General features: G+C 42.0%; 1 long non-coding RNA gene across 1 annotated transcript; it reads right to left on the bottom strand.

The window, feature by feature from the left end:
• Positions 1-7,282: 7,282 nt before the first annotated feature.
• LOC310771244 lies at positions 7,283-10,506 on the bottom strand. Its single transcript, XR_014552399.1, has 3 exons — positions 10,450-10,506; positions 8,213-8,415; positions 7,283-7,682 (listed from the first exon to the last, which is right to left on the bottom strand). It is a non-coding gene; the product is annotated as an uncharacterized lncRNA (long non-coding RNA).
• Positions 10,507-17,919: the final 7,413 nt, after the last annotated feature.

The raw sequence follows: 17,919 nt of genomic DNA, 5'->3' as shown, positions 1-17,919 counted from the left end.
CTCTCTCTCTCTCTCTCTCCCTCCCCCTCTCGCTCTCTCTCTCTCTCTCTCTCTCTCCCTTCCCCTCGCTCTCCCTCCCTCTCTCTCTCTCTCTCTCTCTCTCTCCCTCCCTCTCGCTCTCCCTCCCTCTCTCTCTCTCTCCCTCCCTCTCGGGAGGGAGACGCACTAGGTTTAATCCTAGTGAGAGGGGGAGAGGGAGAGAGAGAGAGAGAGAGAGAGAGGGAGGGAGGGAGAGAGAGAGAGCGAGAGAGAGAGAGAGAGAGAGAGGGAGAGAGCGAGAGGCAGAGTTGCTTCAACTCCTCCCTCTTCTTTGCTGCAGCGGCCGTCACAGTCTCAGTGCTTTTGCTGCTGTCCTGTGCCTGTCGATCTGCACGGCTGCTGTTTGAGGAAGTCGGCATGGACTCGCTCGCTTCTTGGGAGTTTTGGTTGAGAGAAGCTTTTGCGATTCTGGTCATATTTATGCTGCGTGTTTCAAAGTGTGTTCCACCTGTAATGTATTATGTAAATTTGCAATCCCGCATCGCCAGCAATCAGCGCGAAAACGAGAGCGTTTTCCCCCAACCATTTTCATGAGAATGTAATACTGTAAAATCGCCTCGCCATTTCCTTGTATGGCTTGCTCCCTTTTTCTTTGATTTCGCTCGTCTGGGGGAGCACTGTCAACACTTAGTGGGTCGGTAAAATAGATTATACACATTCAATACCTCCAATAATTGTATAGGAGACGTAAAAGGGATTGATCAATGCCCCACCGTCAAAAAAAAAAAAACGATTTTTTTGACGTATCCATACGTCGCTGGCAGTGAAGCGCTGGATTTTTTTTGACGTATGCATACGTCGCTGGCAGTTAACGTGTTAACAGTCATCATTCAATCTGATGCGAAACTTTATATTGATATTTTGTGAAACTTTATATTGATATTTTGTATGTTTAACCTTTATTGATCCCTTGCATATGTTTGATCTTTTTATAGTTTTCACAGTGTTTACCATGATGTGAGTGACCAAGAGAAAAATAAACTGTGGATCACCAGTCGAGACTCCCCACCTCCTGTTTGTCCAAACCAAGGGCCGTTACAAAATGTCTAAAGTCCAGAAGCTGAGAGCTGTGGTGAAGCTGTGTCGGGTGCAGTGGCCGTTACACAGAGAAGCCTTGCCTCCAGACCTCCAGCAGCTGTTGGTTAACACATTCAGTGCCAGCGACGCCATATGGCGTCATTAGAAATTTACCGTAGAGTGCCAGCGACGCCAAATGGCGTCAATAACTCGATTTTTTTTTTTTGACGGGGGGGTGTCGATCTATGCCTCTTACATCGCCTCTTACAGTATCAGAGGTATTGAATGTGTCTAACCTATTTTACAGAACCCTTAGATGGCGACAGCGCTCTCCAGATGAGAGAACGTGGAGTGAAACACACAGAAGAAGTCCCCATGTCGTTGGGGAAAAGCAGGAAATCGCATCGCATCCGTCCGTATGCAGCTGCTTCATTGAAGCAACGTTTAGCTGTGCCCCTGCAGCAGCCAATCTGCTATCACAATTGAGCACCTCGGTGTCCGCTGCAACAGCCTCCGTGTCGGCTGCAACACCCATTTGCATGATCAGCCGTGGATTTGTTATTATTCTCAACTTGAAGCATGGGAGCTGGTACATGCGGCTGTAAAAAAGCAGGATCTAGCAGACTTTTTCAGTGCTGAGCACAGGCAGGGAAAACAGCAGAGCAGAGAGACACTCCTCCCACAACGGGGGGGGGGGGGAGGAGGAGGGGGGGAGGTGGGCACGCAGAGCCAAGTACACAACACAGACCCAGACAGCAGGACAGGGTTGGCAAACGCAAGCCAGAATATCCGATGCCCACCAGCAGCAAAAGATCAGCAAGAAGCTGCAACCAGCAGCGCATGCAGGCGCCAGCGCTGCTGGTTTCAGCTAAAAATATTATTCTTCCAAACAAAATTCCCTTGCCTTCACTGTTTTATTGAAGGAAATTATTTTTGAGGTGTGACTACATCAGAAAATTAGCTTCAGAGTCAGCGATGTGCTTGAAATGTTTAATTTCACAAAAGGCTCATTATCTCAGCTCGTAGAAAAAAAGCTCTGTTTTTCGTTCAATGAAGCTATCTTCTCCGGCTCATAACTAAAGAACGGAAAATGGGATCAATAAACTTTTTTTTGCAGGTGATAGAAGAGAGTCTCATCGTTATTTGTGCGTGTTCAGTGTTTACATAGTAATTATTAAAGAAATTATATGACTGTTTTAAAATGCATTGCGGCCTATGTGGCACAGCAAGCAACCTTTTGCCCAAGGGCCGTGGCACTGAAAGTGGTTAAAGAAGAGGTTCCCGCTGAGCAGCAGGAGTGGAGCCCCAGTCTGCACCAGGAGGACCCAGAGCCCCCACATGATATTAAAGAGGAACAGGAGGACCCAGAGCCCCCACATGATATTAAAGAGGAACAGGAGGACCCAAAGCCCCCACATGATATTAAAGAGGAACAGGAGGACCCAGAGCCCCCACATGATATTAAAGAGGAACAGGAGGACCCAGAGCCCCCACATTATATTAAAGAGCAACAGGAGGACCCAGAGGCCCCACATGATATTAAAGAGGAACAGGAGGACCCAGAGCCCCCACATGATATTAAAGACGAACAGGAGGACCCAGAGCCCCCACATAATATTAAAGACGAACAGGAGGACCCAGAGTCTCCACACATTAAAGAGGAACAGGAGGAACTATGGATCAGTCAGGAGGGAGAGCAGCTTCAACGGCCGGAGGAGGCTGATGATATCACCAAGTTCCCATTTTCTGTTGTCCCTGTGAAGAGTGAATATGAGGAAGAGAAACCTCAGTCCTCACAGCTTCATCAAAGCCAAACTGAGGAGAACAGAGAGACAGAGCCTCTAGCCAGCAGCTCAACTGAACAGATGAAAACAGAAGCTGATGCAGAGGACTGTGGAGTATCAGATCCAGCTAGTAATTTACAACCAACTAGTGATGACAAGACTTCAGACTCTTCTGAGACTGAAGACAGTGATGATGAATGCATGGAAACTAGTGAACCTCAGTCAGGTTTAGACTCACAGAGACACTTGAACACACACATGATAGTCCACACAGGTGAGAAACTTTTTTTTTGCTCAGTCTGTGGTAAAGGTTTTGGTCAGAAAGGAGACTTGAACAGACACATGATAGTCCACACAGGAGATAAACAATGTATTTGCTCAGTCTGTGGTAAAGGTTTTGGTCAGAAAGGAACCTTGAAGAAACACATGATAGTCCACACAGGAGATAAACAATTTAATTGCTCAGTCTGTGGTAAAGGTTTTGGTCAGAAAGGATCCTTGAAGTTACACATGATAATCCACACAGGAGATAAACAATTTAATTGCTCAGTCTGTGGTAAAGGTTTTGGTCAGAAAGGAAACTTGAAGAAACACATGATAGTCCACACAGGAGATAAACAATTTAATTGCTCACTCTGTGGTAAAGGTTTTGGTCATAAACGATCCTTGAAGTTACACATGATAGCAATTTAATTGCTCAGTCTGTGGTAAAGGTTTTGGTCAGAAAGGAAACTTGAAGACACACATGATAGTCCACACAGGAGATAAACAATTTATTTGCTCAGTCTGTGGTAAAGGTTTTGGTCATGAAAGAAACTTGAAGACACACATGATAGTCCACACAGGAGATAAACAATTTAATTGCTCAGTCTGTGGTAAAGGTTTTTGTCATAAAGGACCCTTGAAGTTACACATGATAATCCACACAGGAGATAAACAATTTAATTGCTCAGTCTGTGGTAAAGGTTTTGGTCAGAAAGGATCCTTGAATTTACACATGATAATCCACACAGGAGATAAACAATTTAATTGCTCAGTCTGTGGTAAAGGTTTTGGTCAGAAAGGAGTCTTGAACAGACACATGATAGTCCACACAGGAGATAAACAATTTAATTGCTCAGTCTGTGGTAAAGGTTTTGGTTATAAAGGAGACTTGAAGACACACATGATAGTCCACACAGGAGATAAACAATTTAATTGCTCAGTCTGTGGTAAAGGTTTTGGTCAGAAAGGATCCTTGAAGACACACATGATAGTCCACACAGGAGATAAACTATTTAATTGCTCAGTCTGTGGTAAAGGTTTTGGTTATAAAGGAGACTTGAAGACACACATGATAGTCCACACAGGAGAGGCACAATTTAATTGCTCAGTCTGTGGTAAAGGTTTTGGTCGTAAAGGAGACTTGAAGAAACACATGATAGTCCACACAGGAGATAAACAATTTAATTGCTCAGTCTGTGGTAAAGGTTTTGGTCAGAAAGGATCCTTGAAGACACACATGATAGTCCACAGAGGAGATAAACAATTTAATTGCTCAGTCTGTGGTAAAGGTTTTGGTTATAAATCAACCTTGAAGACACACATGATATTCCACACAGGAGAGGCACAATTTAATTGCTCAGTCTGTGGTAAAGGTTTTTGTCAGAAAGGATCCTTGAAGACACACATGATAGTCCACACAGGAGATAAACAATTTAATTGCTCAGTGTGTGGTAAAGGTTTTGGTCGTAAAGAAACCTTGAAGTTACACATGATAGTCCACACAGGAGATAAACAATTTATTTGCTCAGTCTGTGGTAAAGGTTTTGGTCAGAAAGGATCCTTGAAGACACACATGATAGTCCACACAGGAGATAAACAATTTAATTGCTCAGTCTGTGGTAAAGGTTTTGGTCAGAAAGGACACTTGAAGTTACACATGATAGTCCACACAGGAGAGGCACAATTTAATTGCTCAGTCTGTGGTAAAGGTTTTGGTCAGAAAGGAGACTTGAAGAAACACATGATAGTCCACACAGGAGATAAACAATTTAATTGCTCACTCTGTGGTAAAGGTTTTGGTCAGAAAGGATACTTGAAGACACACATGATAATCCACACAGGAGATAAACAATTTAATTGCTCAGTCTGTGGTAAAGGTTTTGGTCAGAAAGGAGACTTGAAGAAACACATGATAGTCCACACAGGAGATAAACAATTTAATTGCTCAGTCTGTGGTAAAGGTTTTGGTCGTAAAGTTACCTTGAAGAAACACATGATAGTCCACACAGATGGGTAAAGTCCTTGAACGTTTAGGAAAAGTCATAACATTTTGTTGTGTGTAATGAAATTGTTGCAGTAATCTTCCTGTGGATAACCTTCCATGGAATGTAACATGAGGGCAAATGTATTCTCTGTAGCATTTGACATAACGCAGCTCTAATATGTATTGATTTTACTTCTTTGAATTCTTGTGTTTTGTATTAGTATTTTTATTGAAAATTCCTCTTTTAGTTCAATGGCTTCCATGATGCAGTGACACTAAAATACTGAAAAACCAATATAAAGAGCAGCTGTGTCGATTTGTCCATACTAATAATTTCAGAGTCACCGCCTCACATTACATGGAAATTCTATTAACTATAATAAATGTATTATTATTAAAAGTCATGGAAACGTTTTGAAATTTTATCCATGAAAATGTGTGGGAGCTCTGTTAACTCTGATCTGTGGTGGAGGGGGGATTTAGAGTGTTATGTATGTATGTAGATGTTTTTGTGTGCTTTGTTGTGTTGTCCTGTGTTTATGTATCACAAAAAAGCAATAAAAATGTATCCCAAATATTTCTATCTGTGCTAAATGTTTTAGTCCAAATGGAAACAATGGCCCTGTTTGAAACTGTTCCCTACTGCACAAATAGTGGACTAACATGTCCCCGCCCCCTTTTCTGTGAAAAAGCAAAAGACACTCGTCAAAGACTTGAATGTAAAATAGCAGAACAAAACAACACCAAAAGAAAAGCACCTGTGTAACTACACCTAAACCCAGATGTTTGGTGGTGTAGCCTGACACCTATAGGGTACTGAACAGGCCTTCTCTTATTGGCTGGTCTCTTTCCCCTGTGATGTCACCCTCTTGTCACAGTGTAATGGACAAGAATGATTGATGAATGGTTCATTATGCAGACTCAGAGGAAACCCAGCTTCCCAGTTTGAGTTCTATGATTGTTTTACTCATCTTAAAATGTAGACTATTAATTATTATATTAATAGAGAGAGAAAAAACTCAAATTGTGCATTTCCAGAAATCAGGAACAAGGAGAAGCACTTTTGATGTTCATGCTGGAGCTATGTCATTAGCATATAGCAGTTCATATAAATATCTTGGATTTACTTTTGATGAACATTTTATGTTTGGAGAGGGCATGTGTGTTGGCCGACACTGCTGCTAGAGCCCTGGGTTCAGTAATAAGTCAAGTGAAAACTTGTAAAAACCTTGGTTATGCTGCATTTTCAAAGCTTTATGATGCATGTGTGTCACCAGTTTTGTTTTATGCAGCTGGAGTTTGGGGAAGGAAGGAATTTTCCAAGGTGAATGCTATCCAAAACCGTGCAATCTGCTGCTTTTTGGGCATGCGTACATTTGCATTTGTCGTTCAGTGTCTTGCCCAAGAACACTTCGACATGCAGACCGGAGGAGCCGGGAATCGAACCACCGACCTCTTTTATCCAAAGCGATTAGTCGACGACCCGCTCTACCTCCTCCGCCAAAGCTGGGGCACAATAGTCTGCCCAGGGGGGGGAAGAAAGGAGAAGAGGGGGAAGAAGGGGGAGAAGAAAAAAAGAGAGAAAGGGAGGGGAAAAGAGATGAGAAAACACTTCTGTATTGCCAATTTTCACTCCTCTGGCTTTTTTAAAGTCTTTATATAGGTTTTGTATTTTTGTTGAGAAAGATTTTTTTTTTCATGTCTGCATTGTTTTGCATTTCTTTGCTTTTATGCAGTTTTTGGTGGCCAAAACTTTTGTTGAATAATTGTTTATAATTATAAACTATATATATATATATATATATAATGTGTGTGTAATTAATTTAAAACTAATGAATTTAAAACTAACCATAAAAATTTACATGAATTGAAACAGTATTGTTGACTTTTTAGATAGTTAATCAAGAGAAAACAATATTTGATTTCCTCAAATTGCCACAACAATAAGCAGGACGCTGTAGGGATTTGAACCCCATTCCTGGTAAAACCAGGCGTGCCAACCACCAGTGTCTTTGTGCTAAGCTGGGCTTTTTGAGGATATACTGTATGGCCGGTAAAGCAAAACCTGCATAAGCAACATTGACCAGGTAGAACACGGCACTGGAGTCAGAGAAGAGGAGAGAGAACACCATTACTTCAAATTACATTTAATTTGTGCTATATGAAGTAAATATTTCTCTATTTAAAATGGGTACTGATATAATGCTGCACTGGAGTCAGAAGAGGAGAGAGAGGAAGCCGCATACACACAACTTTCAAGTTGCCTGTCCCTCTCGTCTTGGGATGGCGGTGGAGGTCACAGAGCCGGATGAAGATGGTCTCAATCACACAGCAGCAATCTGGCCACTGGGGAAGCGGGGCAGTAGTTGTGAGTGCCTCTGCACACTCTCCACCCCTGGAGTGAACTCCTTCCTCTTTAGCTGAACCTCCCCATGCCCAGCCTGGGAGGAGACAGAGAAGCTCGGCTGGACACAGTATCTTCCTCCAAGCCCTCGTCGTCTTCTTCCTCACCGTCATCCACATCCCTCTGAGTCAGGGTTCACGTTCAGCGGCTCCAGGCTGACTCAGCAGGTAGTCAACACCAAGCAGCTCTCCTATGAAAAAGGATCACAGACAGACAGACAGACAGACAGACAGACAGACAGACAGACAGACAGAGGTGTTATTAGTTCTATTTAAAGCATTCTAGATCATGGCTGACCAATTTGGGGCCCAGGGGCCAAACTTGGACGACGCTCAGTTTGTTTTGGCCCTCCATGGTTTTGAAATGGGAAGAAAACATGGTGATACTTTCACCATATGAAACTAGAAGACCTATTTTAGACTTAGAATGTAGATTGTCTATAAAATAAAAATGTAATGTAATTTCAGATAACGTCAACATTTATTTTTTAGCCCACGGCCCATCCATCCAATTACTTTTGGCGCTTAATAGGGAAGAATTTGGGCACCTCTGTTCTCGATTGTTTAATTTTAAATATGAGAGTTGTATATGGATCATGTTATGAGTGTATGTTTTGCTTTGGCCATGGGAATGATACAAATGAAGCCTTGTTGAACTTAAGTTAGAACACTGAAAACACACAAACCGAAAGTGTATGCTGCCAATATCAATTAGACATACCAGTATATTTGGCAGGTGGCTTGAAGGTTGACCCAAATGCCCAGCCGGCCAAACACCTTCAGGCTGTTGGTGTTGACACAGTGGGCCACATCTAAGGAGTAGGTGAGGGATGATGGCTTGCTGGTCACAGTGGAGTCCCTGATCGTCTATATGACTGGTTGAAGGCTCAGGACTGACTATGCCTGACTGATCCTGGACACAGACTGGAGAGAGAGAGGAGAGAGAGAGCGACACACACACACACACACAGGTAAGGTGAGAGAGACAGGTCAGGAGACAGAGCGACATGTAGTTTTAATATCATGTAGCTTTAATATGTCACTGTAAATATTAGATTTAGTGAAATAATTTGCAGAGGTGCAGTGCAGCGCCTATATTATCTTTGAGTTAAACTGAATATAGTCATTTAAAAAGCCCAACTGGCAACCGTGTGATGATAAGGATACATGTGGTTATCTGAAATAACCCAGGTTAGCTAATGATCCTCAGTCCCTGAAGCCAAGCAGCTGGAGTCACTTATTAGTCATAATGTACTACTACTACTGTCCCATTTTTGGGTGAAGTAAATATGCAAGCAAGAGTCACACATGCCACACTTGACATGTCACTGTTTTAGTGTTGATAGCACAGGGTGTTTAGCCTTTGCTGGTGGGGAGACAGGCATACATATACTTATGCAGGCATCATAGTAATGTAGGCTACTGAATGTGATAATGCATTGAGCTGTGACAATGCAGCACCACATTTATCAATAGCAATCATAATAACGTTAATGTCACGTTACCTTCGGCAGCTTGTTGACTTTGAACCGTAGTTGGGAACAACTATTAGCTAGCCTGGGTTGTTTAGCTACTGTAACTAGCCTTTAGCAGTCCGGGTATCTGTGCTGGGTTGAAGGCGTTTCAGTGGCGTTTCAAACAGTGGATATTCCATGGAGTGCAGCGATCACAGCAACACTGCCTTCAGACAGTTATTTCACAAACTGAGCTAGCTGGACCCAAACATTAGCATAACATGTCACTCGTAGCTAGCTGCTAGCGATGCTAACTAGTGATGCTAACTGAAGTTGCTGGCCAACCATAGACTAAAATATAGGGACAAAGCAACACACTCACTCGACAACAAAATGATAAAACGACTGTGCGGCGGATGAAAGGATAAGGTGTAGTCTATAAGAAATAAAAACGTCTAAACTTACCCAGCGAGCATTTTTCGGTTGAAAAGACGTTTAAAAAACGTTTAGGGTCAACGTTGAAAAAACGTGCAAGGAAGGTTCGAAAGTGAAAGTTTTTTCACCCACTATTTGCAGACGTTTATTGAACGTTCAGATTTAGACCATATTTCACCAGGTTCTTAAATTAAAAATTCAGCAGCGCACACAGGATTCGAACCCCGCTTTCCCACATTCAAGCCAGTCCGCTTAACGCGCTGAGCTATACATTTTCTTATACTCTATAGAGAGCTGGGCACATATATACTCTATCTCGCACACAACTTGTAGACTACATGATTGTCGACGATCGGGAGTTAAGTTATTTTATGTGATGTGTACGAGACTATTATATTAATGTAACAGACTAAAATTATGTTGTGTGTGTGTGTGTGTGTTGTCTATAGGCTGTAGCCTATGGCTTCAGAGGTTACTTCATTTAACACCAGAGACTGAGGAGGTACACAGAGCCTCCTCGCAGAGGAATAACATAGCGTGCCCAGAGCACCTCGTTCCGCACTTGGTGCAGACCGGTGCAGACTTGCTTTGGTCTAGTCTAGTCAGTCACGGTTAGTATAGCTAGCAATTAAGTACTTGCGCATGCATGTTGCGGCAGGAACTGAATTCATTATTTTATAGTATTGCGCTAAACTATTAACCATAGTTGTGTCGTGGAAGCTTTTTGCTGGCACCACATAGCCTATATAGTCCCATATTTATGATATTTCATGTGACATAAAATGCGTTGAAATGTAGTTTTCGTATAGACCAGATTTCAACGCTCAGTTACACAATAAAATGGACAAATGCCAATCCACACACTATCAATATTGCCTCTATTCCAAGCTACAACAAATGTTTTAACAATATGATGAACCAAATTGTGTTTTTTTACACGTTGACGTTGTAACCGCATTTTAGCCGGTTGAAAAGAGGGTGAAATTAGGTCTTAGACGTTCAAACCCAATATCACCCAGATTTCAACTAAAAATCAACGTTGAAAAAACGTTTTGTGCTCGCTGGGTACTTTGATCGTCAGACTGGCAGATGCAGCTTTGTTTTCCAGAGTAGAGGGGAGAGGGGGCGTGAGAGGAGAGGAGAAGCAGCAGCAGGTTGATTGGTAGAGAGGAGAGGGGGCGTGAGAGGAGAGGAGAAGCAGCAGCAGGTTGATTGGTAATGTGTCCATCTCACATTTGGAGGGAGATTGGTTTACATTGGACTGTGAGTAGGTGATTGCCTTACGTCCTTTCTCACATTGGACTTCATATCGGACTGTGAATACGCTGATTGGATGATGAGATTGGAGTTTTAGGCCTCCGTGCGGACCTCAGGTACCGCCACAGCTGCCCCTGGCCGTCCTACCTGCCACCGACATCCGACCGCTTCAGCTCATTCAGAACGCTGCAGCCCGTCTGGTTTTCAACCAACCCAAATTCTCTCATGTCACTCCCCTCTTCCGGGACCTTCACTGGCTTCCCATCTCGGCACGCATCAAATTGAATGAATGGTTTATTTTGGCTCATATGAACCACAAACAAAATGTAACAATTTGTGTGAATATACAGCAAGAGAACATCAGCATACATGTACATATCAAACCATTTCACACAAATACAATTTATACAATCAACGACCGAAAAAAGGAATAGGCTGAAGCCAAGGCTTATTTTTTGCCTATCCTGTATAATCCATTAGAAAAACCCAGAATATCTGCAGCAAAATAAAGAATAGAAAGAAAGACAGAATTTACTGTAAATTATAATCCTGAATTATTTTACTTTTTAAGGCTTTTTTAAACCTCAACAATGATGTAGGCCTACACAATTTCAAATCATCACAAAGGCTATTCCATAATTTAACTCCCAAAACTGAAACACATCGAGATTTGACATTAATTCTCGCTTTGCATGTTTTAAAAATGCATAACCCTCTTAAATTATAATTTCCTTCTCTTAATTAAAAAAAAATGTTGAATACAAACTGGAAGGCTTTTGCTCCTAACACGGAAAACAATTTCTAAAGTTTTTATATACACAATATCTACAGATTTTAAGGTGCAGGACCTTATGAATAGTGGATTGGTCGATTTGAGGTAACCAACTTTATTTATTATTAAATTCAAGACACTGGTACTGGCCTACAGGGCAGTACACCAGACAGCTCCTCTGTACCTGCAATCTATGGTCAGGTTCCAAACCTCTCACCGCTCCCTTCGCCCCTCCTTCGCTACCGGGGCTCAAAAGTCGCTCATCCCGATCGCGACTCTTCTCGTCCCTGGCGCGATATTTATTTTCGGATGATGGCGAAGGCTATGCGAAGGCATAACCCGCCCCTCTCTGCCTCTGATTGGCCTAGCGTCAAACTTCCATCCAAACACATTCGCTTGGCTATCCTGCATTACATCTCTTTCTACAGTCTGTGGTCAGACCGTCAGACTCAGTGGGTCAGACAGACAGCAGTTACGCTTGCTAGCCTGTATGAAAGACGCCAGTGAAAAGAAATATCGCGTCCCTGGCACCTCAATGGTGGAACGAGCTCCCTCCTATGGTCAGGACGGCCGCTTCACTGCCAATCTTTCGCCTAAAACTTAAAACTTAAAACACACCTTTTCAGGCTCCATCTGGGCCCTTTTTGAACTAACATTTCTCTCTCTCTCTCTAAAAAAAAAATACTAACTAAACTTTACCACTATTTCCTTCAGAAGTTGTAGTTGTCATAGACTGTGTTGCATAGTTGATTGCTCTATTGTTGACAAAAGTGTGTTATTGTAAGTCACTTTGGATAAAAGCGTCTGCCAAATGACGTAATGTAATGTAATGTAATGTAATGTAATATATATGGAGACATTGGACCTTAATTATGAGCGGTAAGCTGAAATCATTCTGGAAACTGCGGGCAGCAAGTTCACCTGTTGTTGCTTGGCAACTCCTGGTAGTGCACTCCTAAGGGAACTATTTTTTGTTGGCAGAGACAAATAACAGACAGAAAGCATCTGTTGTCTCAAATGACTTTAAAATGTGATTATTTCTTGGTGAATAGCTTTGTTTACATCTGTACAACTGTTGTATAAAAGCAATATCACACTCGAGGTCGTGCTGTTTGTACTCTAACATCGTCACAGCTGTGATTATCTTTGGCACTCAGGCTGCGTCCTCGTGCCTACGAACGAATCGTAGCCGTGACGATATCACAGTACAACAGCCCTCCCTCTCGTGTGATAGTGCTTAAAGGGACAGCTCACCCTAAAATCCAAAATGACATGTTTTTCCTCTTACATGTAGTGCTATTTATCCATCGACATCGTTTTGGTGTGAGTTGCTGAGTTTTGGAGATATCAGGCTTGGAGATTTCTGCCTTTTCTACAATACAATGGAACTGGATGGCACTCGGCTTGTGCTGCTCAAAACGGCAAAACTCAACAGCAATGTCTGTTTCCAGAAATAATGACCCGGTTACACAAGATAACACAGACCTAGTTGTGAGCAGTTTCATGTAGGAACTAACTAGTAGCTAGTGGGTGTAGTTCGGTCTAAAGAAAATAGTTCCTACATGAAACTGCATAGAACAAGGTTTGTGGATTATCTTGAATAACCGGGTCATGATTTCTGGAAAGAGAGATTGCTGTTGAGTTTTTCAAATATATGGTTTTGTCACTTCGACCGCCACAAGCCGAGTGCCATCCAGTTCCATTGTATTTGAGAGAAGGCAGAAATCTTTAGGGCCGATATCTCCAAAACTCAGGCAACTAACACAAAACGATCTAGGTGGATAAATAGCACCACAGGTGAGAGGAAAAATATGTATTTTGAATTTTAGGGTCAGCTGTCTCTTTAAGTGAAGTTTGTCTTACAGCCCGTCACACCATTATGGCTTCTCTCCAGTGTGAATGCATGAGGCTAGCCCGAACACTTTCTGTGAATGTGTTGTTGATGTACTGCTAGGTCACTTGAGAGACTGAAGCTGCCCTCACATTGGTCACAGGAGTACGGCTTCTCTCCAGTGTGAATGTTTTGATGTTTTGTTAGTTTACTTGACTCACTGAACCTTCTTGGACATAGTTCACACCAGTATGGCTTCTCTCCAGTGTGAATGCGTTGATGCATTTTTAGGGTATTTGAGAGACTGAAGCTCCTCCCACATTGGTCACAGGAGTATGGCTTCTCTCCAGTGTGAATGCGTTGATGAGTTTTTAGGTTACTTGAGTGGCTGAAGCTCCTCCCACATTGGTCACAGGAGAATGGCTTCTCTCCACTGTGAATGCGTTGATGTTTTTTTAGGTCACCTGACTGACTGAAGCTGCCCTCACATTGGTCACAGGAGTACGGCTTCTCTCCAGTGTGAATGCGTTGATGTTTTTTTAGTTGACTTGACTGACTGAACCTTCTCGGACATAGTTCACACCAGTATGGCTTCTCTCCAGTGTGAATGCGTTGATGTTTTTTTAGGTCACCTGACTGACTGAAGCTGCTTCCACATTGGTCACAGGAGAATGGCTTCTCTCCAGTGTGAATGCGTTGATGTCTTTTTAGGTGACTTGAGCGGCTGAAGCTGCTTCCACATTGGTCACAGGAGAATGGCTTCTCTCCAGTGTGAATGCGTTGATGTATTTTTAGGTGACCTGACTGACTGAAGCTCCTCCCACATTGGTCACAGGAGAATGGCTTCTCTCCCGTGTGAATGCGTTGATGTGTTTTTAGGTCACTTGAGTGGCTGAAGCTCCTCCCACATTGGTCACAGGAGAATGGCTTCTCTCCAGTGTGAATGCGTTGATGTTTTTTTAGGTCACCTGACTGACTGAAAGATGTCCCACACTGCAGAGAGCGGTGGCGTTTTGGTCTGTTGGTGTCTCTCTGTTTCATGGAGGAAGATATAAAGGATATAAGTCATTACTCTCTCTGACAAAGTATTTTATGATATGAAAGCATTATGCTGACAGATAAACATATCTTGTTGTATGTACTGTGTAACCAGTGTTGGGGGAGACACATTACAAAAGTAACACATTACAGGTAATATATTACTTTTAGCAGTAACACAGTAATATAAAGCCAATAGGATTTTGGTAATATTATACCAGTTACTGTACTATGTCAAGTAATGTGAGTTACAACTTGAAACTGAGCTGCTGTCAGCTCCTCGTTAGGGTGCATTGAGTTACATTATGATGCATTAATCTACTCCGTGAAGTCAAGTATTGGGTGAAGGTCAATTATAACGTTATGACTTTAGAAAAAAAGTATTAGAGGGAATTAAGCCCTGTTTACTGTAACTTCCTACACTATAGTTCTAAGCAGCTTATAATAATTAAAACTACTAATGCCAAGACTTTATTTTTTATTTTGATCAAAGCACATATTTAAAAAAGATACAATAATTTCCTAATCAAATTGTGTTTTTGATGCAAATAACCCCTATAGATGACAATAACAAAGTAAAAGGATAACATTTAGAACTGTGGACGGTTTACATTGACTTTAGGGCGGTTGACATTCTTTTTTGGGACGGTGGTGTCGTTCTGCGGTTATTTTGGTGAAAGCAAAAGTAGTGTGATAAGTAACAAGTTACTCTACACAGACAATAATATTGTAAAGTAACTTATTACTTTCAAAAGAAAATAACTAGTAACCAACACTGTGTGTAATAATCAGAAAATTGCACATCATAAAATAAATGGCACGTTATATTTTATTTCATCCACACCTGGACAACAGCAGCAGCTTTGCATTGTGAAATATCATATAGGAAGAACCAAGCCAACAGGCTAATGTTAGCAAAGTTAGCGAGGGAGAGAGAATACTTAGTACTCATTCTGACATACAGTACAACAGGGATACTCAACTTGTTTTGCCCAGGGGCCACTTTTGCAAAATGGCATTAGGCCAGGGCCAGTTAATATACAAACATTAATATACTTTTTTCTGTAGCGGGGTTTTTGGGGTGTCAGCCGGAGTTTAGTCTCACAATTTTGTCCACACACGATAGTTAGTTAGTTAGTTAGGTTAAGTTAAGTTATAGGCTACATACTGTAAGTGCCTGGGTGGCGAGCAGACGGCCATATTTGACAATTTAGCTGGAGTTCAGTCAAACTTTATTTAACATTAGTTTTCATTGTGAATTAGAAAATGGTTGGGGGGCCACTCTTCACCCTATCGCGGGCCGCATCTGGCCCCCGGGCCGCAAGTTGAGTATCACTGCAGGACAACATCCTATAAATAGGCGAGCTACCAGATTACATTTACCAACAGATTCTAATGTTCTCACCTCTTGTGAAGAAGTCATCTTTGTCTCTTGATCTCTTCCTCCACCAGATCTCTTCCTGCCAATCAGCTGTGACATAATCAAACAGAGACTGTTGGTAAGACAGGGAACACAATGATGATCATAACAACGCTGTGAAATCAGTGTATTGGAGTAGAAAGTATAAATATTTCCCTCTGAAATTATAAGTAGGGACTATAAATTAATTTGTGTCCACATTCATGCCCAGGTTAATGTTCGGCCCAGAGCAGCCGCAGAGGAACGAGTCAGGAAGAGGAAGCCAGCCCTATCTGACTTATTTCCTGTGTTGAAATAGACTAGGCCTACAGCCTGTGTGTTGAAATAGACTAGGCCTACAGCCTGTGTGTTGAAGTAGAAGGCCTACAGCCTGTGTGTTGAAATAGACTAGGCCTACAGCCTGTGTGTTGAAGTAGACTAGGCCTACAGCCTGTGTGTTGAAATAGACTAGGCCTACAGCCTGTGTGTTGAAATAGACTAGGCCTACAGCCTGTGAAACACGGACTGTGTTTTGAAGTGTGACTTCTCTAGATGATAAATGATCTCACATGCTGACATGGCAGCCACTACACTACAGCATGTCTGACAACGTACACTATGTTGGTGACGCATTATTTACTGTCCTCTTCTCTTTCCTTTACAAGTAGGCCTATTGTTATGTGTGCTTCTACAGAAAGAAAAGGATACATCAAATACTAGATTTACATTGGTGTCATGTACAGATGCAAAAGACTCAGCATAACAATGTAAATTAACTCTTATTACATATATGATTAATGTATCTGACTTACATTTAGCCGCCCGCACAGATAGAAGTGACGAAGCAGAATGGAATGAAACAAGGTCAACAAGCACACCACTTCTTCTTCCCCTTTTGCTTCTTCTTCTTCTTTTAGGTTTTATGGCGCCGCGGTTGGCATCCATGTGTTGCATTATACCGCCACCTACTGTATTATAAAAGAGTCACATTTCAAACTACTACAGTATGTCAATACTGTATCAAGAATACCAGCGTCCAATTTGTCTTTTCATGTTTGCTTAGATCTTTTTCTTGAATCCGTGTATGACTGTCTGTTGAGGTCTTGAGTGCTGAGGTACATCAAAAACGTTTTGTTGTATGTTTTTTCTTTTACGTGGGTGATGTCTGGCCTTCAGAAACGGTGGTGCAGCTGATTCAAATAACATCCCACTGTGCCACCCTGATTAACAATATATTCACAAACCATTATGGAAAACAACATTGAGTGGATTATTAATGAACGACATTAGCGATCACCTGCCTGTCCTTTCAATTCATGAATGTGATTATAGGAAGAAGAGGGAGTTTAATTAAGGAAATAAAATACAAGAGAAGCAGAACTGACAAATCTATAGTTGCATTTAGACATAATTTAATGATTTATAACTGGAATGGAGTATGTGAAGAATCTGACCACCAGATCCAGCCAGTGAAATTCCCTCCACTTCTCATCAGGCTCAATGGCCTAATTGACTTGATTAGTCAAGTGACTCCACCTGAAGGTGAGAGGACTATACCAACTGGGAAGTTGGTCAACTGTCCATTAAGTCATGAAGGCCTTTTTTCATATTGTAATGATGTTGTATACACTTGTTGGGACATAATGGTTAAATTAAGTAAAAACTAGAAGCGAGAAAATGCAGGTAAATATGGATTAATATATTTATAAGAATTTTGGATCGTGCCATGTGGGTGGGGTGATGGGTGGAGCCATGTGGGATATAAAAGGGCTTCACCATTGCCTAAAAATCCCCCAGTCCATGCTGACCTGCTGTTGAGGTGCTGAGGCATACTTACTAGTCTCTTAGAACAGACGAGTTGGCTTCCGCAATTTTCAAATGCTTCCGCCATACCGTCTGTACTTCGTGGGGGAGAACCATGCACCAACCGGAATGGGAAGTAGAAAGGCGGGTTTTCCGCTCATTAGTCCAATCAGAATAGCAGAAAGGCGGGTCTTCCGCTCATTAGTCCAATCAGAATCCAATATGCCGCATTTTTCGTGGACACACATGTCGTGATTGGTCGGATTCCGTCGAACTTCTTTCCTGTCTGAAGGTTTTTTTCCCAACTTCCTTGTGCATGTTCTGGGGGTGTAACGTACAGACTGTGTATAGTTGCATTCGCCAGATGTAGATGAGACAGTCTGTTTTAAGAGACTACATACTTACCATCCTGACCTATAAAGGTGATGTACACTGTTTT

The sequence above is a fragment of the Poromitra crassiceps genome (genome assembly GCF_964638095.1).
Source record: "Poromitra crassiceps genome assembly, contig: HAP1_SCAFFOLD_464, whole genome shotgun sequence".
Classification (NCBI taxonomy): Eukaryota; Metazoa; Chordata; class Actinopteri; order Beryciformes; family Melamphaidae; genus Poromitra; species Poromitra crassiceps.
Note: the sequence above shows the minus strand (reverse complement) of the source record. Positions and strands in the feature narration are given on the sequence as shown.